Source organism: Dasypus novemcinctus, chromosome 10 (assembly GCF_030445035.2).
Source record: "Dasypus novemcinctus isolate mDasNov1 chromosome 10, mDasNov1.1.hap2, whole genome shotgun sequence".
In the NCBI taxonomy this organism is placed as follows: Eukaryota; Metazoa; Chordata; class Mammalia; order Cingulata; family Dasypodidae; genus Dasypus; species Dasypus novemcinctus.
In genome coordinates this window covers 55,413,184-55,439,053 of record NC_080682.1, presented here as the reverse complement: position 1 = coordinate 55,439,053, position 25,870 = coordinate 55,413,184, and the positions used below count along the sequence as shown (strand labels likewise).

The 25,870-nt window shown below is 43.1% G+C and overlaps 1 protein-coding gene across 6 annotated transcripts in view; it reads left to right on the top strand.

Moving 5' to 3' along the window:
* The first annotated feature begins 4,200 nt into the window (after positions 1-4,200).
* The window catches only part of PRR5L (proline rich 5 like), a 190,504-nt gene continuing 168,834 nt past the window's right edge, over positions 4,201-25,870 (top strand). For 3 of the 6 annotated variants that reach the window (XM_058305563.1, XM_058305560.2, XM_058305564.2), the window contains exon 1: positions 4,242-4,392. The gene's annotated coding sequence lies outside the window, so the exon portion shown is untranslated. Of the gene's footprint in view, positions 4,393-25,870 lie in introns of all 6 variants that reach the window. The other 3 variants (XM_071218095.1, XR_009187588.1, XM_058305561.2) reach the window with 3 other exon arrangements.

Below are 25,870 nucleotides of genomic sequence, written 5' to 3'. Positions count from 1 at the left end.
GATGGCCCTTCTTTGGAGCTGGTGTTTCTGCGTGATGGAAATGGACTCAGAGGGGATCTCTTTTCACAAGACTTGCATGCTACTTTATTGGAATTGTAGTTGGTGCTGAGTTTAAGATATATGTAGGGGATTTGAATCTCTGGACTGATAATATGACACCCAGGCCCAGAGCCTCAACAGACTTCAGCTCCTACACTTTGACTTATTGGACTTACTCCACTCAGCTAACATGGAGTTGAAGAAGGTCAACCACCACAACATGGATCCTAGAGTGTATACAACTAGAAGCGGGAAGAGTGCATCCAGTACCCATGTGGAATCTAAGCCCTCACTTGACATAGGTGTGCAATGGACACAACCAATCCAATGTCCACAGAGGAAATGTGAAATGGGTGTGGGAACGGTAGCCATGGGGGCTGCTGGGTGTGGGGAACGGGAGGAAGAGATGAGATGTGGAGGCGTTTTCGGGACGTGGAGTTGTCCTGGATAGTGCTTCACGGACAATTACGGGACACTGTAGATCCCCCCAGGGCCCACTGGATGGAACGTGAGAGAGTCTGGGCTATGATGTGGGCCATTGACTATGGGGTGCAGTGATGCTCAGAGATGAACTTACCAGGTGCAATGGATGTATCACGATGATGGGAGAGAGTGTTGCTGTGGGGGGAGTGGGGGGCGGGGGCGGTGGGGTTGAATGGGACCTCATATATTTTTTTTAATGTAATTAAAAAATAATAATAAATAAATATTTTAAAAAAAAATTCTATCTTTTGACCTTTAGGGGGAGCTCAAAGATGACTTGTACTCAAAGGGGGAAGGACTTTTGAGATGGAGAGATGCAATTCCAGCGACTGGCAGACTGTAGGGCAAAAGATTTCCAAGTGCTATGGGAAATCATTTGTACCAGTATGGCCAACAACCCCACTTTGCCCAGGAATGATGGAATTTCAAGACACAGGACTTTCAGCGCTAAACCAGGCCAGTTGGACACCTTAGTTTGAGCCCAGAGCCTTTGAGGGAAAACCATCTTTTTGAGCTCTTGTTCTTTTTCCTCCAGTGGGGCTAAGGTGAAGAAAGGGATATGGGCACAGAACTCTTTAACAGAAGGTGATTACAGGCAGCAATTTTGCTTTATTGTTTTATTTTGCTATTTTTGATAATAACTTTATTGAGATATACTTCACATACCATACAATTTACCCGTTTAAAGTATACAATTCAGAAGCAGGTGTGGCTTAAGCAGTTGGGCTCCCTGCTACCATATGGTGAAAGCGAGCTGGCCTGTGCAGAGAACTGGTGCAACAAAAAAGAGACATAGAGGAGAGACAGTGAGAGACACACCAAACCAGGAGCTGAGGTGGCTTTAGCAATTGAGTGCCTCTCTCCCACGTCAGAAGGTCCTGGGATTGGCTCCCAGTGCCTCCTAAAGTGAAGACAAGAAGAGATAACAAACAGACATGGACAAATGCACAGCAAATGGACACAGAGAGCGGACAGCTCACTCTGCACTAACAATGTTGTATTGGGTCCATGCAGTGTTTTAAAATTAAAATTAGGAAAATGACATAAAAATCTAGATTTCTGGCTTTTCTTTAAAAGATAGGTCTAGCCACTCTGTTCCCAACTCTCCACGTGGCAGCCATTGGCTAGAGCTGAGCAGTGGCTGCCGAAGCCTGGCATGTGCTCCCCAAATCCCCACTGTCCGTGCTCGACCCTGTGTTGCCACCTTAGGTCCTCTCTCATGGGTTTAATTAAAGCCACAGTAGGTGGCAAGGCTGGATGTAGGTATTTAGGATCCTGGGTTTCCTGATGTCTCCATACCATCTCTTTATGACTCTAAGTGAGCTGTGAGTATAATCTGGATGAGTGATTTGTCATTCATGCTTCCTGAGTGCTTTTCTTGGCCCAAGCACTATTCTAAAAACTTTGCAGATAGTTTCTTCCTCCCTCCCTCTCTCCCTCTCTTTCTTTCTTTCTTGGCTTAAAACAGTAGGCATTTATTATTTCACATAGCCTGAAGGTCAGGGCAAAGTTTAGCTCAGGCCTCTACTTCAGGATCTCTCACAAGGCTGCAATTAAGGTGTTGACCAGGCTAAGGTTTCGTCTACCATCTTGGCTGCAGAAGGATCTGCTACCAAGCTCACATGGCTGCTGGCAGTATTTGGTTGCTTGCTAGTTTTTGAATGGAGGACCTTAGTTCCTTGCTGGCTGTGGTCAGAGAACTCCTTCCATTTCTTGTTACATGGGTCTTTCCACCATAATGGTTCGATCCATCAAAGCCTGCAAGAAAGAGTGTCTGCTAGCATAACTGAAGTTAAATGCTGAGTTTGGCTTAGAGAGAGGCCACATTTGAGTAACAAGGAGGCTTTCAGGAGGTAACTCTTAGGCAAAATATAATACTAGGCTAAGTTTCAATTTCATGAGAAAAAGTTCATAACTGCAACCATCAATCTCAAGGGCCTGGCATATGGTCTGTCCTCCTTTGCTAGGCACTGCCCCTTCTATTAGACAATATAGCAGGACTACCCAGGATGGGAATACAATATTTTCTCAGTTATTGCCTGAGTGTCCACCCACTGAGACAACACCGATGATCACTTGAACATATTCATAGTCCATAGAGGCATGCCCCAGGTGCTGCCATCCCCACACATCCCCCATCACCAACACCCTGCACCAGTGATCCTTCCCTGCCACAGTTGTGACCCTTCTGTGATCCAACACCTCCCCAAAAACAAAGCCAGGAAAAACATAGAAAAATCATAATAAAATAAAGTAATAATAAAAAATAATAAATGAAATGAAAAAATAACAACATGAGTAAAATTTTTGGTTGTATCTTTCATAACCATAAGCTCTGTTATCTTTTATGTACAGTGATGATTTCTTCTGTATGTTTCCCCAGTGCCTTATTCGTTTCGCTTTATTGAAGTTAAACAAATCTATGTGACATAACCATGGATGTGCCATCCATCACTCTTGCCATACTCTATGGGTTAGCAGCAAGTCGCAGATCCTGCCCACATGCAAGGGGAGGGAAATACACAAGGGCAAGGATACCAGGGGATGGGGGCCATCTTAGAGTGTGTCCATCTCAGTCTGAGGGACCTTATGTGGCTTTACACGCTGCAGCATTCCTGTCCCCAGCTTTGAGCCTGGTTTGGATACTCCATGAAACAAGGGAGTCTAGTGGACATCTATTGTTTTGGTGTTCCCAGCACCAACCAGGGAAAATTCCCCTCCCCCAGTTGGTGGGGTTGTAGGGCTGTGAACACACCACAACCCCTGTCACAGGAGCAGGCGGGTAACTCAGGCCTTGCCAATCCCAGAACTCCATCCTCCATGCCACAGTGATTGGCCTAAGGATGGACACATGGCCCAAACGGGCTGAGGTGAAGCTTCACCTAGGGATTTCATGCAGGCGTGTCTTAACACATTTAATCCTCACCGTAACAGAAGAGTAATCTAACTGACAGATGGGAACACTAAGGCTCAGTGAAGAAAACTCACTTGCAGTCACCAGGGTAAGTAGCAGAGCCAGGATTTGAAGGCAGGAGCAAATGAGGTCGTTTTGTGAGTTTGCTTATAGGACGGTGTCTGGGCTGTTACGGAGGCTGGGTGGGTGCTAGCTAAGTAGCGATTGGGCTGGCCTCACCAACTGCTGCTAACATGCTCCATGGGTGGGGATTGGGCTCTGTCGGGAATGCATCCATGAAAGCTGGGAGGTGGAGTAGGTGGCATATATGTTTAGAGAGATGACATCTATGATTCTTCTACCCGGGAGTCTCTGAAAGCCGGGAGGAGAAGAGAGGGGTGTTTGGGGATTTGCCACGCCTAAAGGCTAGCGTGTTGGCAGCTGGTCACCCCTGGGGGAAAGAGTGTCCCTGTTCCCTGTTACAGAATAGCATGCGCTCGGTGTCCCCACTCCTCTCCCAGCTCTGCCTAGCCCAGCAGCTACCCAGGAGGCACTGTGGCCTCGTTTCTTATCCTTGTGTCCCCAAAAGTAGCACAGGGTGGTTCCTAACACAACAGCATTGTCCTCCACACACAGTCTCCTTTGTTCCTCTGATACAGGGAGCAGTGGCCACAACAATGGCCTTGAATGGCCCTTTACCCTCCTTTCTCCAATGTTACACTTGTTTTTTCAGTTCTGAAAATGGCTAAACAATTATTTCCTGTGGGGGGTTGGCTTTTCATAGTTTACAACTGCTTCCCTGCCGGTCCCTGGTCCCCGGGGCCCTGGTCAGTGGAAATAAATTGACTGAGTGACAAGCCAGGCCGAGAGAGAGCCAGGTCTGTCAAAATGTCACCTTCTCAGGAGGCTGAAAGGCTGAGGTAACTCATCTCTTCCCTGCCAGGTAGGGTCTGCCCTGCAGGAAGGAACCTGACCAGGTAACACAGGAGAGAGGCTGAGAGCATGGAGAGAGGGGTGGGCATGGGGGGGCGGGAGGGGGCTGCCAGCCATGACTGGGTGTCTATCCCAAGAAGGATGGGTTTCTGGGTTCAAGATGTCCTGTTTGTTGAGCGTGACTGTCTTCCGGTAAACAAATGAACAAAATCAACTCAAGTCCCTAGCTTGGTTGGCAGCCAAGGGAAATGCTCTACCTGTCTTACCCCCATTCAATGCCTCTGATGTTTCTGAATGGCCAAAATCTTCAGAACCCATATGGGTTTATTCAGGTGACCATTCCCTTAATAATAGCTGCTATTTATTGAGTTCTTACTATATGCACTGTGTATGTGTGACTATTTGTATCTTACTTATTAATAACAATAATAGCAAATAGTTCTACAATGTGCCTGGTGTCCTTACTTGATTCAAACCCAGGCAGTCTTGTTACCGAATCTGTGCTTTCAATCAACATGCCTCTTGTATAAATGTGCTTGGCGCTAATAAACCAAGGTCATCACAGGTTTCACTTTGAACATCAGTGTGCTGTAATAATAACCACGTGTTGAGCACTTTGCCCTGTGCCAAGCCTTGTTGTAAGGGTTTTGAGTGTATTTCCTCATTTCTTCCACATAATAAGCCTGTGGGATGATGTTTTAGTTTCCTGGCTGCTAAAATCAATGCCATATGATGGGTTGGCTTAAACAACAGAAATTTATTGGCTCACTGTTTTAAGGCTAGGATTAGTCCAAAATTGAAGATCAGTAGGCCAAAGCTTTCTCCCCAAAGACTGGCATTCTGGGGCTGGCATCTGGCGATCCTTGGTCCTGGCCTTTCCCATAACCTAACAATGCATATGGCGGCATCAGCTCCTTTCTGTTCTGGATTCCCTTGACTTCCAGTTTCTGGTTGCTCCCTGTGGCTTCTCTCTCCATCTGACTTTCACTCTGTTTATAAAGGACTCCAGTAATCCAGATTAAAGCCCTACCTGGGTGGCTCCTTAACTGAAGTAACATCATGAAGAGATCTTATGTACAATGGGTCCACTATCCCCATAATGCAGACCAAGACCAAGAATATGTACAAACAGGTACACAATATAATCCACCTCAAATGTGTTCTTTTATTATTCCTATTTTATAGATGAGCAAACTGAAATACAGAGAAGTCTAGTAAGTTGCTCAGGAGCAAATAGCTATTAAATGGCAGAGCCGGGACTTGAACTCAGTTTTCTTTAGAGTGTTATGTGAATCTCTAACCCTCCAAGCCCTGCAGCTGGTTGGGAGTTTGTTCCATTCCCTGGATCGTGAGGTATAAAGGGTGACTTTCTACTGGCTGGTTTTGTAGAACATTTGCCCTCGAGTTGTCAGTTCAATGAATATGGGCGTTTTTTTAATGGTTTGTTGTCCTTAAATTTTGTCTTGCTTGAAGAAGTTCGGGTTGTTTGATGGTGATGAAATTTGAAGTGATAAAAATTGCTCAATGAGTAATATCTCTTACTTGGCCAGACACTGTGCAAAGTTGCCAAATAAGAGAGAGGGAGGCATATTAAGTGGACAGAACTCATGGATGCACTTAGATAGCCAGCTTGATTTTTCCCTAGCCCTGCCCCTTTAATTCTTTTCTTTGAGCCCTGCTCTTACCCTGCTGTCTTAGTTTGCCAGGGCTGCTATAATAAATACCACAAGCTGGTTGTTTCTAATGACAGGAATTTATTGTCTCACAGTTTAGGAGGCTGGAAGTCCAAGATCAAGGTATGAGCAGGCTGTGCTTTCTCGGAAGTGGTGTTCTGGGGGTGGCTTGGTCTCTGCCACTGACCATACCCTTCTGTCTCCCCCTTTCTCCTCCTCACTCCCACTCATCATCCATCTCTATCCATATTTCCTTTCCTTATAAGGACTGCAATCACATTGGATTAAGGCACAACTTGATTCAGTTGGGCCTCATCCCTATTGGATCTTTTAATATTCTTTACAAATGAATCCACATCCACATCCACTGCGGGTTAGGACTTGATCATGTCTTTGTGAGGGACATGATGCAAACCTATCACACCTACCCCTGGATAAAAATTAGGGAACGTCTTAACTCTTATGGCCACTTTTTGGGAATAAGAAGTTCTTTAGACAATTTTAGTTACAACATCATCACAGTTGTAATTGATAATCCAGTCAAGGAGAATAACCCAAACTTTTAAAGTTTGTTTGAAGTTGAGAGGCTTCTCTCCCTCCCCACACTGGTAAGGGGAGCGGGGGGTGGGGGGACACTGCAATCAGCTTTTTTGTCTTTATTTATTTTTTTAATGTTACATTAAAAAAATATGAAGTCCCCATATACCCCCCACCCCCCTCACCCCACTCCTCCCCCCGAAACAACAACCTCCTCCATCATCATGAGACATTCATTGCACTTGGTGAACACATCTCTGAGCATCACTGCACCTCATGGTCAATGTTCCACACCATAGCCACATTCTCCCACAGTTCACCCAGTGGGCCATGGGAGGACATACAATGTCTGGTAACTGTCCCTGCAGCACCACCCAGGAAACTCCAATCCCCAAAAATGCCCCCACATCACATCTCCTTCCCCCACTCCCTACCCCCAGCAGCCACCGTGGCCACTTTCTCCACACCAATGCCACATTTTCTTCGATTACTAATCACAATAGTTCATGAACAGAATATCAGTAAATCCACTCTAATCCATACTCTATTCCTCCATCCTGTGGACCTTGGAATGGTTGTGTCCATTCCACATCTCTATCAAGAGGGGGGCTTAGATTCCACTTGGATGATGGATGCAATTCTCCTGCTTTCAGTTGTAGGCACTCTTGGCTCCCTGGTGTGGTGGTTGACCTTCTTCAGCTCCATGTTAGCTGGCTGGGGTAAGTCCAATAAATGAGAGGGTAGGAGTTGTAAGTCTGTTGAGGCTCAGGGCCTGGCTATCACATGCTCAGTCCAGAGATTCAGGTCCTCTGGGTATACATTAAACCCCAGCACCAGCTACAGATCCGTTAAAAGTAACAGGAGAGGCTTGTGGACAAAGATCCATCTGAGTCCAGCTCCATCACACAGAAACACAAACTCCAAAGTAGGGCCAACCAACATGGCGCTGAACTCCATCTGCCATGACCATAGAATCTGTGGGTCTCTGTAGCCCTCAGAAGAACCAATACCTGGGGTTATATCTACTTTATCTGTCTCTGGGACTCTGTTCAGGTGTGCATAAGGGTGACCCCTCTGATAACCTCCCGGCTCTTTTTGGAGACTCATAGCCATATAAACTCATTTATCCTTTCCATTTCCCCCTTTTATTCAGGTCAAAAGCATTTTTAACTCCTGGTATTATATGTAGACTGAGATATTCTGCTAGTCCAGGTTGATCCTTTTATTCAAGGTCATTTTTTGGTGCAATCAGCTTTTTTATTCCCTCCGTCTGCTTCTCCCTTAACCCCTCATCTTGCTCACTGAGGATTCTGACCCCTCAATGATTGGGGAAGAAGGATAGAGATGAGGAGGAAAGGAGAGAAACAGGAAGTTTTTACATGACTACTGCTGGAACCCCACTGGCTTTGTCTGGTGGATGTTTAAACCTAATTATCTCTTGGCATACCTTTGTGGATACTTCAGAGAACATTCTCCTTCTTCATCTTTGGGGATCTCTGAACTGCTGGTCCCTTGAAGCTGGTTAGCTAAGACTCTTTCCTCCTTCCTTGGGCATGTGTGGTACTGCTGACTACTTTTTTGTTTTTTAATTTTATTGAAGTTTATCATTCATACATGCACAGACATAAACAACAAGTGTATAGTAAATGCTGTGAATTACAAAACAATCATACATAACATCAGACAGGGTTCCCATATATCACCCTACCTCCAATACCTGGCATTGTTGTGAAACATTTATTACAAATTATGAAAGAGCATTGTCAACATATTACTACTAACTACAGTCCATATCTTACATTTGGTGTATTTCTCCCTCAGCCCATTTTTTTTTGTTGTTGTTCATAAACCATACAATTTATCTAAAGTGTACAATCAATGATATTTGGTATAATCACAGAATTGAGCATTTGTCATTTCAATCAATACTAGAGTGTTTTCATTACTCCAAAAAAAGAAGAAAAACAAACAAACAAAGAAACCACTATCATACTCATACGTTAGTGATACTAATTACAAACCCTATGATGTGCTTTCACCATTTCTATTCATTTCCAAACAAATGTTTACCAATTCCCCACAGATTAAACCTCAGCTTTCCATTCTCTATCCACATTCTGTTCTCTGGTGACTTACGTTATAGCTATAGCTATATATAGCTCACTCCATGAGTTTGCTCATTATATTTAATTCTTAATATTGAAATCATACAATATTTGTCCTTTTGTGCCTGGCTTGCTTCACTCAACATAATGTCCTCCAGATTCATCTGTGTCGTCATATGCTTTGTGACTTCATTTCTTCTTATAGCTGAATAATATTCCATCATGTGTATATATCACAATTTGTATATCCATTTTTCAGTTGATGGACACCTGGGTTGTTTCCATCTTCTGGCAATTGTGTATAATGCTGCTATGAATATCAAAGTGCAGATGTCTGTTCATGTCACAGCTCTCAGATCTTCTGGGTTTATACCTAGTAGCGGGATTGCTGGTCACATGGTAGATCTGTAGCTAACTTCTTCAGTGGCTGACCATCCTACATTCCCATTAGCAGGGAATACATGTTCCTATCTCTCCACATCCTCTCCAACACTTGTAGTTTTCTGTCTTTTTAATAGTGATCATTCTAGTAGGTATGAAATGATATCTCATTATGACTTTGATTTACATTTCCCTAATAGCCAGTGATGTTGAACATTTTGTTTCATGTGTTTTTTTGCAATTTGTATTTCTTCTTTAGAAAAATGTCTATTCAAACCTTTTGCCCACTTTGTAATTGGGTCATTTGTCTGGTTGTTTTTTTATTGTTGAGTTGTAGGATCTCTTTCATGGATATTAGACTCTTGTCAGATGTGTGATTTCCAAATGTTTTCTCCCGTTGAGTTGGCTGCCTTTTCACCTTCGTAACAAAGTCATTTGAAGTACGAAAGTGTTTAATTTTGAGGAGTTTCCATTTACCTAATTTTTTTCTTTTGTTGCTTGAGCTTTGGGTGTAAAGTTTAAGAGATCCCCACCTACTAAAAGGTCTTGTAGATGTTTCCCTACATTATATCCTAGGAGTTTTGTGGTCCTAGCTTTTATGTTTAGGTCTTTGATACATTTTGAGTTGATTCTTGTTTAGTAAGTAATATAGGAGTCCTCTTTCATTCTTGTGGACATGGATATCCAGTTTTCCCAGCACCATTTGTTGAATAGACTGTTCTGTCCCAGAAAAGTATACTTCGCAGGCTTATCAAAGATCAGTTGACCATAGAGGTGTGGTCGATTCCTGAATTCTCAATTCAATTCCCTTGATCAATGTGTTTATCTTTATGTCAATACCATGCTGTTTTGACCACTGTAGCTTTATAGTACTCTTCAAGGTCAGGAAGTGTGATTTTCCTGATTTCCACTGATTTTACCCCTTTCCCTTTCAATTAAATTTGGTAATTGACTCTTCTATTTTGTAAAATAGGCTGTTAGAATTTTGATTGGAATTGCATTGAATCTATAATTCGGTTTGGGTAGAATTGACATCTTCATGTTGTTTAGCCTTCCAATCCAAGAACATAGATTTTCCTTCTATTTGTTTAGGTCTTCTTTTATTTCTTTTAAGACTGTTTTGTAGTTTTCTGAATACAGATCCTTTACATTTCTGATTAAATTAATTCCTAGATATTTGAATCTTTTTGTTGCCATTGTAAATGTAATTTTTTCCTTGATTTCCTCCTCAGCTTGCTCATTCATATTTTATAGAAACACTACTGATTTTGTGTGTTGATCTTGTATTCTGCCACTTTGCTAAACTCATGTATTAGTTCTGATTGCTTTTGTTGCAGATATTTCAGAATTTTATAAATATAGGATCATGTTATCTATGAATAGTGAGAGTTTTACTCCCTCGTTTCTAATTTGGAGCCCTTTTATTTATTTATTTTTGCCTAAATGATCTAGCTAGAATTTCTCACACAGTGTTGAATAACAATAGTGACAGTGGGCATCCTTGTATTGTTCCTGATCTTTGAGGTAAAGCATTTAACCTCTCCCTGTTGAATATGATGTTGACTGTGGGATTTTCATATGTGCCCTTTATTTATTTCCGAAACTTTCCTTCTATGCTTAGCTTTCAAAGTGTTTTTATCAAGAAAGGATGCTGGAGTTTGTCAAATGCCTTTTCTGTATCAGTTGAGATGATCATGCAATTTTTGTCCTTCGATTTGTAAAAGTGGTATATTACATTAACTGATTTTCTTATGCTGATCCACCCTTGCATATCAGGAGTAAAACTCTCTTGATTGTGGTGTATAATTTTTTTAATATGCTGTTGGATTCAATTTTGCAAGTATTTTCTTGAGAATCTTTGCATTTATGTTCATTAGAGAGATTGGTTTGTAATTTTCTTTTCTTATAGTATCTTTATCTGGTTTTGGTATTAAGGTGATGTTGGTTTTAGAAGATATGTTGCATAATTTTTCCTCCTTTTCAATTTTTTTTGGAAGAGTTTAAATAGGATTGATATTAATTCCTTTCACATTTTTGGTAAAATTCACCTATGACGCCATCTGGTCCTGGAATTTTCTTTGTTGGAAGCTGTTTGATGACTGATTCAATCTCTTTACTTGTGATTAGTTTGTTGAGTGCCTGTATTTCTTGTAGAGTCAGAATAGGTTGTTTGTGCATTTCTAGAAATTTGCCCATTTACCCTAGGTTGTCTAATTTGTTAGCATACAGTTTCTCATAATATCTTCTTATGATCCTTTTTATTTCTGTGGGTTCAGTTGTAATCTCCCCCCTTCATTCCTGATTTCATTTATTTGTATCTTCTCTCTTTTTTCCTTTGTCAGTCCAGCTAAGGGTATGTTGATTTTATTGATCTTCTCGAAAAGTCATCTTTTGGTTTTATTATTTTCTCCTTTTTTTTCTGTTTCATTTATTTGTAATCTAATCTTTGTTATTTCTTTCTTTCTGTTTGCTTTGGGACTGGGTTGTTGTTCTTTAGTTTCTCCAGGTGTTTAGTTAGGTCTTTGATTTTAACTCTTCCTTTTTAAAAAATATAAGCATTTAGGGCTATGAATTTCCCTCTCAGCCCTGCCTTCACTGTATCCCATAAGTTTTGATAAGTTGTATTCTCACTTTCATTTGTCTCAAGATAGCTACTAATTTCTTTTGCAATTTCTTCTTTGACCAACAGATTGTTTAGAAGTGTGTTGCTCAGTCTCCATTTATTTGCGAATTTCCCCCTTTCCTATCTATTATTGATTTATGGCTTCATTCCATTATGATCAGAGAAGGTGCTTTATATAAGTTCAGTCTTCTTAACTTTATTGAGAACTGCTTTGTGCCCCAAGATGTGATCTATTCTGGAGAAAGATCCATGAGTACTTGAGAAGAATGTATAAACTGCTGATTTGGGGTATTGTTCTGTATATGTCTGTCAGGTCCTGCTTGTTTGTCTCTGTTTCCTTGTTGATCTTCTGCCCAGTTGTTCTATCTATTGATGAGTGGTGTGTTGAAGTCTCCACTATTATTACAGAGACATCTGTTTCTCCTTTCAGTTTTGCCAGAGTTTGCCCCATGTATTTGTGGCACCTGGTTAGATACATGGGTATTTTTTACTGTTACCTCTTCCTGGTGGATTGTCTCTTTTATTAATTTATAATGGACTGTTGCATCTCATCACTTTTGCATTTAAAGTCTGTTTTGTCTGACACCAGTAGAGCTCTCTTTTGATTACTGTTTGCATGAAATATCTTTTCCCAAACTTTTACTTTCAGTTATATGCATCCTTGGGTCTAAGGAGAGTCTCCAGCAAATAGCATATGGATGACTCATGTTTTCTTATCCATTCTGTCAACCTGTCTTTTGATTGGGGAGTTTAATTCATTAACAGTCAATGCCATTACTATAAAGGCATTACTTACTGCAACCATTTTATCCTTTGGCTTTCATATGTCATATCTTATTTTTGTCTGTCTTTTTACCCTTTTGGTTGTCCTTTCTGATAGTCTTCACTTCTAAACTCTCTTCCAAGCCTCTCTCTTGTCTTCTTTTTTAGCTGCAGAACTTCTTTTAGTGTTTCCTGCAGAGCTGAATTCTTGTTTACAAACTCCCTTAGTTTCTGTTTATCTGTGAATATTTTAAACTTACCATCATATTTGAAAGGTAGTTTTACCTGGTAAAGAATTTTGGCTGGCAGTTTTTCTCTTTCAGTACCTTAATTATATATACAACTCCCTTCTTGCCTCCTGAAGAGAAATCCATACGAAGTCTTACTGGATGACTCTTGTTTTTTTTCACACTTTTTAAATCAAAGTTAATAGACTACAAAGAACATTACATTAAAAAACATAAAAAAACATAAGAGGCTCCCATATACCCCTCCCCACCATTTTTTAAATTGTATTTTTTTGAAGATACATACATCACACAAAAAATGTTACATTAAAAAATATGAGGTTCCCACATACCCCCCATCCCACTCCTTCCACACCAACACCCTACTCCATCATTGTGGCACACTCATCACACTTGGTGAACACATTTTGGAGCACTGCTGCACCACATAGATAATAGTTTACCCTATAGTTCACACTCTTCCCCAGTACATTCAGTAGGTTAAGGCAGGATATATAAAATCCAAAATCTGACCATGCAATATCATTTAGGACAACTCAAAGTCCCAAAAATGCCCCCGCATCACATCTCTTCTTCCCTCTCCCTGCCCGCAGCAACTACTGTGGCCACTTTCTCCACCTCAAGGCTATAATTTCTTCTATTAGTAGACACAATAGTTTTATAGTAGAATGTCAGTAAGTCCACTCTAATCCATATTTTATTCCTCCATTCTGTGGGCCCTGGGATGGTGATGTACACTCCACCTCTAGATCAAGAGGGAGCTTAGATTACACATGGATGATGGATGCAATTCCTCTCCTTGCAGTTGTAGGCACTCTTGATTCCCTGGTGTGGTGTTGGACCATTTTCACCTCGCTGTTAGCTGACCTGGGTAAGTCCAATGAACCATAGAGTAGGAGTTGCAACTGTGCTGAGGCTCAGGGCCCAGCTGGCACATGGACAGTCTGGAGATTCAAGTCCCCTAAGTATGCACCATCCCTAGCACCAACCACAGGTTTCAATAAAAGTGACAGAAGAGGCATGTGTAGGAAGGTCACAGCTGAACTGGATGACTCTTGTATATGATGTTTTGCTTCTTCCTTGATGCTTTCAGAATTTTCTCTTTATCGTTGGCATTCAGCATTCTGAATATTACGTCTTGGGGTAGGTCTATTTGGATTTTTTCTAATTGGAATATGCTGTGCTACCAGGACACATGTTTTCATTTCTTCCATGAGAGGTGAGACATTTTCAACCATTATTTCCTCAAATACTATTTCTGCCCCCCTTTCCCTTCTCTTCTCGATATGTTGGTATGCTTCATGCTATCATTCTACTCCCTGAGCCCCTGCTCAATTTTTTTCCCATTCTTTTCTCTCTCTGTTCTACTCTCTTTTCAGTTTCAGCTGTTCTGGCCTCTAATTGCTGATTCTTCCATGATTTAAAATCTACTGTATTGTATTTTTAATCTCACTATTGTATCTTTCATTCCCATAAGCTCTATTATTTTCCTATTCAATTTTCAAATTTTTCTTTGTGCTCACCAAGTGTCATAATATCCTTTATTTCTTTAGTCATGTTGTCCTTCAACTCCATTATTTGATTTAGGAGATTTGTATGAACATAATTGTTTAGTTGTTTCAAGTTCTGTGTCTCATCTGGAGCTTTGATTTGTTCCTTTTCCTGAATCATATCTTCTTTTCCCTTACATGGCTGGTAATTTTTTGCTGATGTCTAGACATCTGATTATAATGGTGAGTTTATTCTGATGTTCAGTTTTTCTCTCTTGCCTAGGGATTTACCGATAAGTACCTGTGTGCTACCACTGTTCTTTGATTCTTGTTTCAACCTGTTCTAGATATTTAGGACTGCTGTTGTTTAACTGCTCAAATCAGGGTAAGGACCCAGGAATGGTGTGCAGGCTAGTTTCCAAAGGCCTTGGAGAGGTGGGCAGTAAAGGCATCAAGATTGCCACTTTCCTTTATTTCTTACTACTTCCCCCTGCTTTGTATGCACTTTCCTGGTCTGCCGGCAGATGGTATTCTCTAGGAGATTTCTCAGTTCAGGCCCCAGACGCTAGGGGGTAGTGCATTCACTATAATCCCACTCCTGGTGGGCAGGGCAGAAGCAATGTCCTCAGAGGGCGGCCAAACCTTGCAAACAGACTTTCTCAGAAGCTGCTCTCCTCCCTTGACCTGCCATACTCTCTCTCCCTCTGAGTCCTCAGCAACTAGCCCAGGGCAGTTGGGAGGGTGTTTGAGAAGGCAAATTATCTTTAGCTCCCTGCAGGCTCTCAGGGCAAACAATGTCATGCCCCCTGGCCAGAAAATGTGAGACCCCTCCAATTCAGCAGACCAGGTTCACTGGCCAAAATCTCAATTTGCCATATGCTGTACCCCACCCCCTTCCCTTTTTTGAGGAAAAGGACCTGCAAGCCCCTCAGTCCATATCCACTTGCCAGTGGCTGGAGGACCCTATGCTGTTTGTTCCCTCTGAAGGTAGGAGGATGGGTACCAGCAGCAGCTGCTGCAGCTTTACACACAGGGTTTTTCGAGCCAGCCAAGACCCCTTTCCTTCACCCCTCTCTCTTCTGGGTGTTTTCTAAGCCCTAGGACTGTTTTCCAGACAGTTTCTGCCTGTTCTCCAGCTATTTTTTTCTGGGAGAGAAGTGATTCCTCTGCCTCTCTAGTCCTCCATCTTCCTGGAAGTCCACAGCTGGCTTCTTTCTGCCAAAGAATTTCTACTTCTCCTGGCCTTCTTTAAAAGGTTTTATACAACATTATGGGGTGCCTGAGACTTATAGAAAATAGTTTACCCTTCTTTGCCTGACAAATCCAAAGCTACCACTCCTTCTCACTCTTGCTAGCCACACATCTCTCTCTTGTGCCCTTTGGATTCTCAGGCAAGAACCCAACACCAGCCCTTGGAGACACCCAGCTCCAAGGACCCAGCACCTCTGAGATCATTTTTGGGGAGTAGAAGTAGGCAGTTGCTTCTTGGATAATGCCTAATGCACGTTCAAAATTCTTCTTCTACTACCAATTTTCCTCTCCAAACTCTTGTGGCCTGGAGGTGGTCAGGTAAGGGGGAAAACTGGTTGAAGCCATTTCTTTTGCAAGTCCACCATGATTGTGGCATACCTCATTTTGGAATGTGGCATCTGTTATCTTGTGGTTTTAGCCCAAACTGAGACCAAATTAGTTTTTATATCTGCTACCCAGACCGTATCTCATTTCATAAAGAACCGTATAAGAAAGTTATTATCCTCATATAGTTGAAGGAGAAGAAACAGGAGCTCAGAAAGGTTAAGGAACTTGCCCATGATGGGGCCTTCAGTCAATAAGTGGAAGAGTAGAGATTCTGCCCTGTGCTTTTGTGGTCTGGGGCCCAGGCTCCTGCCCTCTTCACTCTACACTTCTCTGAGCCCTCGCCTCCAGAGCCATTAGAGTTTTTGCCTGCTGGATTTTGATCTGTGACTATTAAAACTTCTCTTCTCAACAAAATGTTATAAAGGTCAAATGCTCGTCCCTGCTTGTGCTCCAGTAAAATGCAAAGGCCACGACCGGTGAGTGTGAGATAAGCAACCTGTTCCAAGGAGGTGTCTCTGACCGCTTGAAAATATCCTGCCTTCACCCCCAGCGTAGCTTAATCAGTAGAATAGTGAAGAAGAATATAACTTTTCGGCAGAAGTGCAGAAAAGCAGTATTCTGAAAATTTTAATTGACTCCATAACGTCTAGCCCTCTGTCTCTTTTTTTATTTTTATTTTTTGTGTGTGTTTCTTTTTGTCTTCATTTTTAAAAAATATTACATTAAAAAAATATGAGGTCCCCATATACCCACCCCACTCACCCCACTCCTCCCCCCATAACAACGACCTCCTCCATCATCATGAGACATTCATTGCACTTGGTGAATACATCTATGAGCACCACTGCACCTCATGGCAAATGGTCCACACCATAGCCCACACTCTCCCACAGTCCACCCAGTGGGCCATGGGAGGACATACAATGTCCGGTAACTGTCCCTGAAGCACCACCCAGGACAACTCCAACCCCCAAAAATGCCCCCACATCACATCTCTTCTCCCCACTCCCTACCCCCAGCAGCCACCATGGTCACTTTCTCCACACCAATGCCACATTTTCTTTGATGACTAATCACAATAGTTCATGAATAGAATATCAGTAAGTCCACTCTAATCCACACTCTATTTCTCCATCCTGTGGACCTTGGAATGGTTGTGTCCACTCCACATCTATATCAAGAGGGGGCTTAGATTCCAGATGGATGCTGGATGCAATCCTCCTGCTTTCAGTTGTAGGCACTCTCGGCTTCCTGGTGTGGTGGTTGACCTTCTTCACCTCCATGTTAGCTGAGTAGGGTAAGTCCAATAAACAAGAGGGTAGGAGTTACAAATCTGCTGAAGCTCAGCCTGGCTATTACATGGTCAGTCCAGAGATTCAGGTCCCCTGGGTATACATTAAACCCCAGCACCAACTACAGTTCCAGTAAAAGTAACAGGAGAGGCTTGTGGACAAAGATCACATCTGAGTCCAGCTCCATCACACAGAAACACAAACTCCGAAGTACTGACATGGCACTGAACTCCATCTGCCATGACCACAGAACCTGTGGGTCTCTGTAGCCCTTGGAAGAACCAATACCTGGGGTTGTATCTACTTTATCTGTCTCTGGGACTCTGCTCAGGTGTGCATAAGGGCAACCCCTCTGATAACCTCCTGGCTCTTTTTGGAGACTCATAGCCATATAAATTCATTTGTCCTTTCCATTTCCCCCTTTGATTCAGGTCAAAAGATTTTTTAACTCCTGGTATTATATGTAGACTGAGATATTCTGCTGGTTCAAGTTGATCCTTTTATTCAAGGTCATTTTCTAGTTACATCATCAGCTGGTACTTGGTAGTAATCCCTCAGTGCCAGGGAGGCTCATCCCTGGGAGTAATGTCCCATGCTGGGGGGAAGGCAACACATTTACATGCTGAGTTTGGCTTTGAGACTGAACACATTTGAGCAACATGGAGGCTCTCAGGAGGTAACTCTTAGGCACCCTGCAGCTCTAGGCCTTGTTCTTATTTCAGGTGCACAGGCTTACAAACATAGTCATTAGTATCAAGGGCTCATTGTTGGACCTTCCTTCTTTTTTGGTCTTTGCCGTTGCACTTGGGGGATTGTTGCTGTTCCTCCTCTGTCTCTTAAAAGGTACTTTACCTAAAGAGTGCGGCGGCTTGCTCAGTCGGTAAAGGTGGGGTCTGGCTGTGGACGAGGGGTCGGTCCAGCTCTGGACGAGGGGTCGGTCCCGCTTGGGACGAGGGGTCGGTCCGGCAGCAGACGAGGGATCGGTCTCACAAGGGGTTGCGCGGTTCGGCTGACGGGGTCGCCCGGCGAAGCCGGCGACGAAGGGGTCGCCCAGAGAAGCCGGCGACGAAGGGGTCGCCTGGAGAAGCAGGCGACGAACTGGGGACAAGGGAGGCCAGGCCCTTGTCGGGGGCTCTCAGGACTGGAGGGCGCACGGCAGACGAACTACCACGGAGACAAGGTAAACACGCAAGTCCCCTTTATTGAGGGAGAGGCAACAGTTTTATAGGGGCTGGGGAAGGCTGATTGGTCGAAGCCACGCCCTGTTCTGATTGGTTGCCGGAGAAAGGTCAGTGGGCGGTACTGGATGGGGGAGGAGTGGTGGTTAGGGATTGGCTGTCGCTGTTGCTGGGGGAAGGGGCAGGGTTTAGGGATTGGTGGCTGCTGTTGCTGGGGTGGAGGGCAGACTGGAGTTTCCCGCCCACGCCTGGCTGTTGCTGCTGTCGGGGGAGGGAAAAGGGCAGACTGGATTTTTCCGCCCACACCTGGCTGTTGCTGCTGTCGGGGGAGGGGAAAAGGGCGGGCTGGATTTTTCCGCCCACACCTGGCTGTTGCTGCTGTCGGGGGAGGGGAAAAGGGCAGACTGGAATTTGGAAGAAGAAGGGTGCCGCCCCACAAGGCATTGGGTGGCGTCATCTGGGAGGAGGGGCGGCCGCGGAAGCATGGCTGCCGAGAAGGGGAGACCCGAGGGCACTCTGCGCCCATGCCGAGCTCCCTTCAGGGGTGGCGGTGAGTCCGACCAGCCACCCTATTATGGGGGCAGCGGAATTAGGCCTACCGCAGCCGCTCCCCCGCCAGGCCAGCAAACCACACTTCAGCCCGAGGGGTGACCGCAAAAGAGGAGTTCAAAATATAAAGATATTTATTCCTAACCAAAACTTCTTTTATTTAGATTTTTCATTTCTTTCTTTGAAAAAGAAATAGTTCAAGCCTGTCTTGCTCATCCTTGCACAATTTCCTGGGAAAGTTAATGCTATGACTGGGAAGGCTGGCAGCATTTTGGAAGCTGTGTGCCAAGGCTGTGTTCCAGGTTCTGGCAGCAGGGCAGGGCAGGGCTCAAATGGGGTGGGGGCTCATGGAAATAGGATTGGGATGATCAGGGACTCAGACCCGGGAGGAAGGGGAGGATGATATTTCTGTTCATCTATTCAACAGTTATTTAATGAACACCTGTTACACCTAGGACCTTTGCAGGTCATTGTATGGGCCCTGGAAAAAGTGACATCAGAGCTTCTCTCCTGATTCTAAGAGGAAGGTGAGGCACTGGAAAGAGAGCATTTTGGACTGAGGGAATGCAGCATGGAAAAGCCTGGTGTGCTTGGAAACTTGTGAATGGCTCAAGCATAGGTCTGAGGCCAACAGAGGGCAGGGGCAGGGGCTGGAAGAGAAGGAAGAAGATGGGGACCTGCTAGATTAGGCTGAGCCCATGTGGGGACACAGAAGGTCTAAACATAGCAGCAACTTGAGTGGGGTTGTCTTTTAGGGAGTGAGGCACGATAGGACTTGCTAGAATTCTGGAGGTAAGACTCAGGGGCAAGGGATGGTGAAGGGCCAGACCAAAACTCTGACTTTCAAAATTTGCTCAGAAATATGGAGGTGCTGAAAATTGTTCCAGATGTGGGAGTTCTGTATGTACTGCAGAAAAGATAAAGCTCTGGCACAAAAACTGTTTCTGATGTGGTAAGTATGAGAAAAGTCCTTAGTCAACAACTCCAACTGAGGAAGAAGGTGAAGTCTACTGTAAAGAAATCAATTAGAATTTTCAAAATTTTAGGCCCAAGAGATTTTGATCCCACCAAGGAGCAGGAGCTCCTTACTTGTGCTCAATAAAGGTATAAATTCCAGAACTGAGCATCAACATGGAGAAGTCTTTTCATGATCTAGACACTCTCTTACCACTAAACTTTGGCGAAATTCTATCAGTGTTTATTACCACATACTTGGATAGACTGGTCAACTTGGAGGAAGAAAGCACTGCATCCGTTTGCTTTGTTCATTGTGTTTTAAAGAATCATTTCTTTTACATCTTAAATAAAATTTCAGCAACCTGTGAGGCAGGACAGTGACATACTGTAGCATTTTGCATTTGGGGTGGTTAAATATCATGTGTCAAGTTGGCTGGGTGATGGTGTCCAGTTGTTTGGTCAAGCAAACACTGGCCTGATTGTTACTTTGAGGTATGTCATAAATTCAAATCATTAGTTAGTTGATGCATCTGTGGCTGATTATATCTATACTCAACAAAGGAGATTGCTTCCAACAGTGAGAGAAGTCTCATTCAATCAGTTTAAGGCTTTTCAGGCAGGGTTCTTAACATGGGGTCCTTGAGATTGAATTGAAATTAAAAAAAAATATCCTTGTGGGGACGTGTTGGTGCAGGTGTGATGTATTTATTAACTAAAGCACAATGTAGTGTGGATTTTAAGGGGTCTCTGGTTTTCACCTGATTGGCAAAGAGGTCCATGAAACAAAGAACCTCTGCCTTAAAGGGAGAACTGATGATTTCAGTAGTCAGAAAGAAGAATTTCCATCTCTCCTTCAGCCATCCAGCTTCTCCAGGGGAATTCATTGAAACCTTCATTGGAGTTCCCAGCTTGTGGCCTGCCTTGAGGAATTCAGACCAGCAAATCCCCATGGTTGTATGAGTCAATTCCTATAATAAATCTCATAATATTTACATATATATTCTGTTGATTCTGTTTCCCTGGGGAACCCTGGCTAATACAGAGGTCAAGACTCAGGGAAAGGTACAGTGGTGGGGACCGGGAGGGAGTGAGGGTTCAACAGTGAGCCCCTGATACTAATGACTATGCTTGTGAGCTGATAAACCCAAAATAATAACAAGGCCTAGAGCAACTTTGTGCCTGGGAATTTCCTTCTGTCAGCCTTCATGTTACTCAAATGTGGCCAGTCTCGAAGCCAAACTCAGCATGTAAATGCAATGCCTTCCCCCCAGCGTGGGACATGACACCCGGGGATGAGCCTCCCTGGCAACGAGGGACCACTATCAACTACCAACTGATGATGCAACTGGAAAATGACCTTATACGGAAGGTTCAATGCGGATCAGCAGAATATCCATGTCTACATAAAATACCATGACTTTAAAATGCTGTTTGACCTAAAGTAAGGGGGAAATGGAAAGGAGAAATGAGTTTATATGGCTACGAGTTTCTAAAAAAGAGTCTGGAGGCTGGCAGAAGGTTTGCCCTCATGCACAACTGAGCAGAGTCAGAGAGACAGATAAAGCAGATACAACCCCCAGATATTGGTTCCTTTGAGGGCTAAAGAGACCCATGGGAGTTATGGTCATGGCCGATGGGGTTAACTACCAGGGCAGATGGCCCCTCTTTGGAAATGGTGTTTATGTGTGATGAATCTGGACTCAGATGGGATCTCCCTTCATAAGACTTTCATGCTAATGTGCTGGAGGTGCAGTTAATGTTGGGGTTTAAGATATATTTAGGGGATTTGAATCTCTGGACTGACAATGTGATAGCCAGACCCTGAGCCTCAACAGACTCCAGCACCTACAATCTGATTTATTGGACTTACCACACTCAGCTAAGATGGAGGTGAAGAAGGACAACCACCACACCATGGAGCCTAGAGTGATTACAACTGAAAATGGGAGGATTGCATCCAGCATCCAGGTGGAATCTGAGCCTCCTCTTGACATAAAGGTGCAATGGACACAACCAATCCAGTGTCCACATAGAAGAGGTGGCATTGGATTGGGAAAAGTGGACATAATGGACAAAGGGTATGGGGAAAGGCAGGAAGAGATGAGAGGTGGAGGAGTCTTCGGGACATGGAGCTGCCCTGGATGGTGCTTCAGAGGTAATCACCGGACATTGTAAATCCTCACAGGGCCTACATGATGGAATAGAGGAGAGTATGGGCCATGATGTGAACCAATGTATATGAGGTGCAGAGGTGCCCAAAGATGTACTTACCAAATCCAATGGATGTGTCATGATGATGGGAACGAGTGTTGTTGGGGGGGGGAGAGGGGGGGTGGGGGGGTGGGGTTGAATGGGACCTCACATATATATTTTTAATGTAATATTATTACAAAGTCAATAAAAAATAAAAAAATTAAAAAAAAAAAAAAAAAAAAAAAAAGACTCAGGGAAACAGGCAAGGAATGATGAACGGCTGAATCAAAGCTCTTGGCCAGGGAATAGAAAAGTGGAAGTGTTGGCTGGAGAGAGTATGGGAGCTGTGTGGGATCGCCGGGGGAGGAGCCCCTCATTTCTACTTGGACAACTGAAGGGATGCTATGCCAATAATCCAAGTGTGTGTGTGTGTTTAGGGGGGCAGGTGTACTGGGATTGGGAGTGGCCCAGACACCCTTCTTAGCTGGAGAAAGTGGGGCATGGAGATTGTTCTTTTTTTTCAACAAATATATGCTGAGAGCCTGTCAGGAGTTGGTGCTGGCAATTGGAAAGCAAAGGGGACATATTCTATTCTTTGCCTAGCTTACAGCCCAATGGAGGGAAACAGGCATGTAAAGGAGCAATCAAAAGACAAGTTAGCAGAAAGACTCTAAAAGAGTATTTATGAATAACAGGAAATTTGAATCGGGACCAGGAGTTTAATGATAATAGAGAAGTATTGTTAAATTTTCAGGTCTGTTACTAGTATTAATATTATGGTTTGGATGGGAGAATACCCTTCAGCTTTTTTGCTTTTTTGGAGATGTAAATTGAAATGTTTAGGGGTGAAGTGTCATGATGTCTGTATTTTGCTTGGAAACAAAATAAACACATACACACACACAGAGCGAGAGGAAGCAAATATGGTAAAATGTTACCAATAATTGGTAATACATGGGAGCTCATTGTACCATTGTACCATTCCTTTTGCTTTTTTGGCTTTTCTGTATGAAATTTTTTACAATAAAAACATAAAAACACAAAGAACCAAGTGCATTGATGGACAAGTAGTGATACTGTAGGAACACAAAACAGGGCCCCTACTTGGAAATTGATGGATGAGAGAAGCTTCCCAAAGAAAATAATAATCTTATCTAATACCTGAGAAATAAGTGGCTGATGGACAGTGGGGTGGGAAAGAACTTTGCGGAAGATGATCCAGCATGTGTGGAAGCTGGTGGTCTGTTTAGCTAGAGGAGCCAAAAGACATTTAATTAGACTGGAGTATATAGAAGCATATTTGTTAAGTGAAAGAAGCCAGTCACAAAATACTGCATATTGTATAATTCCATTTATATGAAATGTCTGGAACAGGGACATCTGTAGAGATGGAAAAACAAGTAGTTGTCAAGAGCTGGGAATATGGGGTTGGGGGAAAATAGGGAGTGATGGCTAATGGATACCAGTTTTCTTTTGGGGGTAAAATGTTCTAAGCTTGATTGTTATGATGATTGCATGACTATGAAAAACTAAAAACCATTGAATTGTGCACTTTACATGGGTGAATTGCATGGTATATAAGTTGCATCTTAATAGGGCTGTTGTTTTTAAAAAGTACTTCCTTTGTGGGTTGTTGTGAGGATTGACTGAGATGACACGAAGTGCTCAGGGGGGTACCAGCACTTTGTAAACTGTGTGTGTGGAGCCACTGCCCTTGTATTGTTTTCGGAGGATGGATTCCTAGAAACAAAATTCCTGGACCAAGGGTAGAGATATATTTTTTCCCAAAGATCCTGCAAAGTTGCCTTCCAAAAAAGGCTTTGCCAATTCCTGGGAGCCGTGAACAATGGTGATAGTCTTTCCCCCTTTTTTTTTTTTTTCTTTCCCTTCCCTTTTTAAAGCAGCCACCACCAAGAAAGTCTGGAAGAACATGTACCAGTGTTCATGTGATTTCCTTTAGGCAAAGGGATCATGTGTGAATTTTCTCTTTTCCCATATTGCTTTTCTGTATTTTCTCTAATTACTAAAAAATAACATGCCATAATTCTGTAATGTTTAAAAAGAAAAAGTAAAATTATCCCTCAACTACTTTTCTCCTTGGGGTCCCATTCTCTTGCAGATTTGGCAGTATTTAGGGTAGGAGACCCTTCACTTATTGGTCTACCCTAAAAAGATGGATCCTTCCCATTATCAATGGTTTATTCCAAATTTCTGGAAGATATAGCCAGAGGAGACAAATGTAAACATAAGGGAAGTCAGAAATTGCAGTTATTGTCCCAGAACTGAACTTTCTTGCTAGATGATACCAAAAGGCCCTACAATAAAAATCATGCCTGTGAGTCATTGTGCTCTTACCAGACACTACAGGTTTGCAAATGCTTCCTAAGCCTGCCATTTAATCCTTACAACAATTCTTTGACCTCGGTACTGGTGCAAAAATAGGGGCAGAGAAGTTAAGAAATTTGCCCAAAGGCATACTGCTAGTATATGGCTGAGGTAGACATTAGTTAGAATGCCTTTAGCTCTAAGTCAAGAGTCAAACAAGGACATTTTAAAATTTCATTTAAAAGTAAACTCACAAGCTTCAGGGGAGGTTGATTCAGTAGCTCGTTGATGGCCTCAGGGACACCTGTTCCTTCCATCTCTCTGGTCTGCCATCTTTCCTGTTGCCTTTTGCCTCAGGCAGAAATAGTGCTCTAGTAGTACCATGTGGAAATGAGACCTAGCAATATCCAGAGAAACAAGAAAGGGACAGTTTCTTCCCAGGACTTTCTACTTGGAGTGTGAAAACCTTTTCTGGAAACCCTTCTCCCCTCCTTCTAGCAAACATTCAGCACGTTCTTTGTCTTGCTGGTCAGTTCTGGTCACTTAGCTATTTCTAAACCATTTCTGGCACATGACATCGAATTACTTCTAGAACAATTAAGCCTATCTCTGGGATTTGTGCTGGAGGTGGGGATATCTTCCCATGTGGAGAGGGTTTCTCTGAGCAAAATTCAGATTTTATTTGGAAGCAAGAAAGGGAACAGGATGTTGCTGAGTGGGGTGGAGGAATAAGGAGAGACTCCAACCTCGGTGGTCAACTCCTAAGCCCATATTTCTACCTGTTCCACTGTTCAGTGTCTTGGCCAAGACTTTCATTGTTAGAAATTATTGTGAGCGTGGAACTTATAAAGTGCCCCCCCCCATCTTTTCCCTGTCTACAAGTTCTTTCCTCTATAAGGCAGAGCTTGAAAACAGGTAGAAATATGGGCTTAGGAGTTGACCACCGAGGTTGGAGTCTCTCCTTATTCCTCCACCCCACTTAGCAACATCTTGTTCCCTTTCTTGCTTCCAAATAAAATCTGAATTTTGCTCAGAGAAACCCTCTCCACATGGGAAGATATCCCCACCTCCAGCACAAATCCCAGGGATAGGCTTAATTGTTCTAGAAGTAATTCGATGTCATGTGCCAGAAATGGTTTAGACCACTAGGAGTGAAGTAGTTGTTTTTTGAAGTTTTCCCAGTCTCAACTAGATAATTTTCATCTTGGGCATCTCTGGTCTGGGAGGGTCCCTTTGAGGTGGTCCTCTCTTGGCTGCTTACAAGACTGACTTAATTAATAGGATAGTATGCTTTTTTAGATTTGGAACATTTTGGAAAGATATGCTTGACCTCCCTTCAAGGGAAGCACATTTTTTACTGGAGTGATAAATTGGAGAAATATTTAGCAAATATTTCTAAATAATAATAAGTCACCTCCTTGTGCCTTGGGGTAGAGTATACTTTGGGTTTTGGCCATTGACTTGTTTTGGCCAATGAAATATGAGTAGGTATGACTCCAGCAGAGGCTTTAATCATGCTTGCCCTGTTTGCCTTGGCCTTGTGTTACTGTAACTGCCATGAGAATAGCATGCCCCAGGTAGCCACTGCACCTTCTCCCTGTACCTCAGAATTAGTCATATGGAATACACTC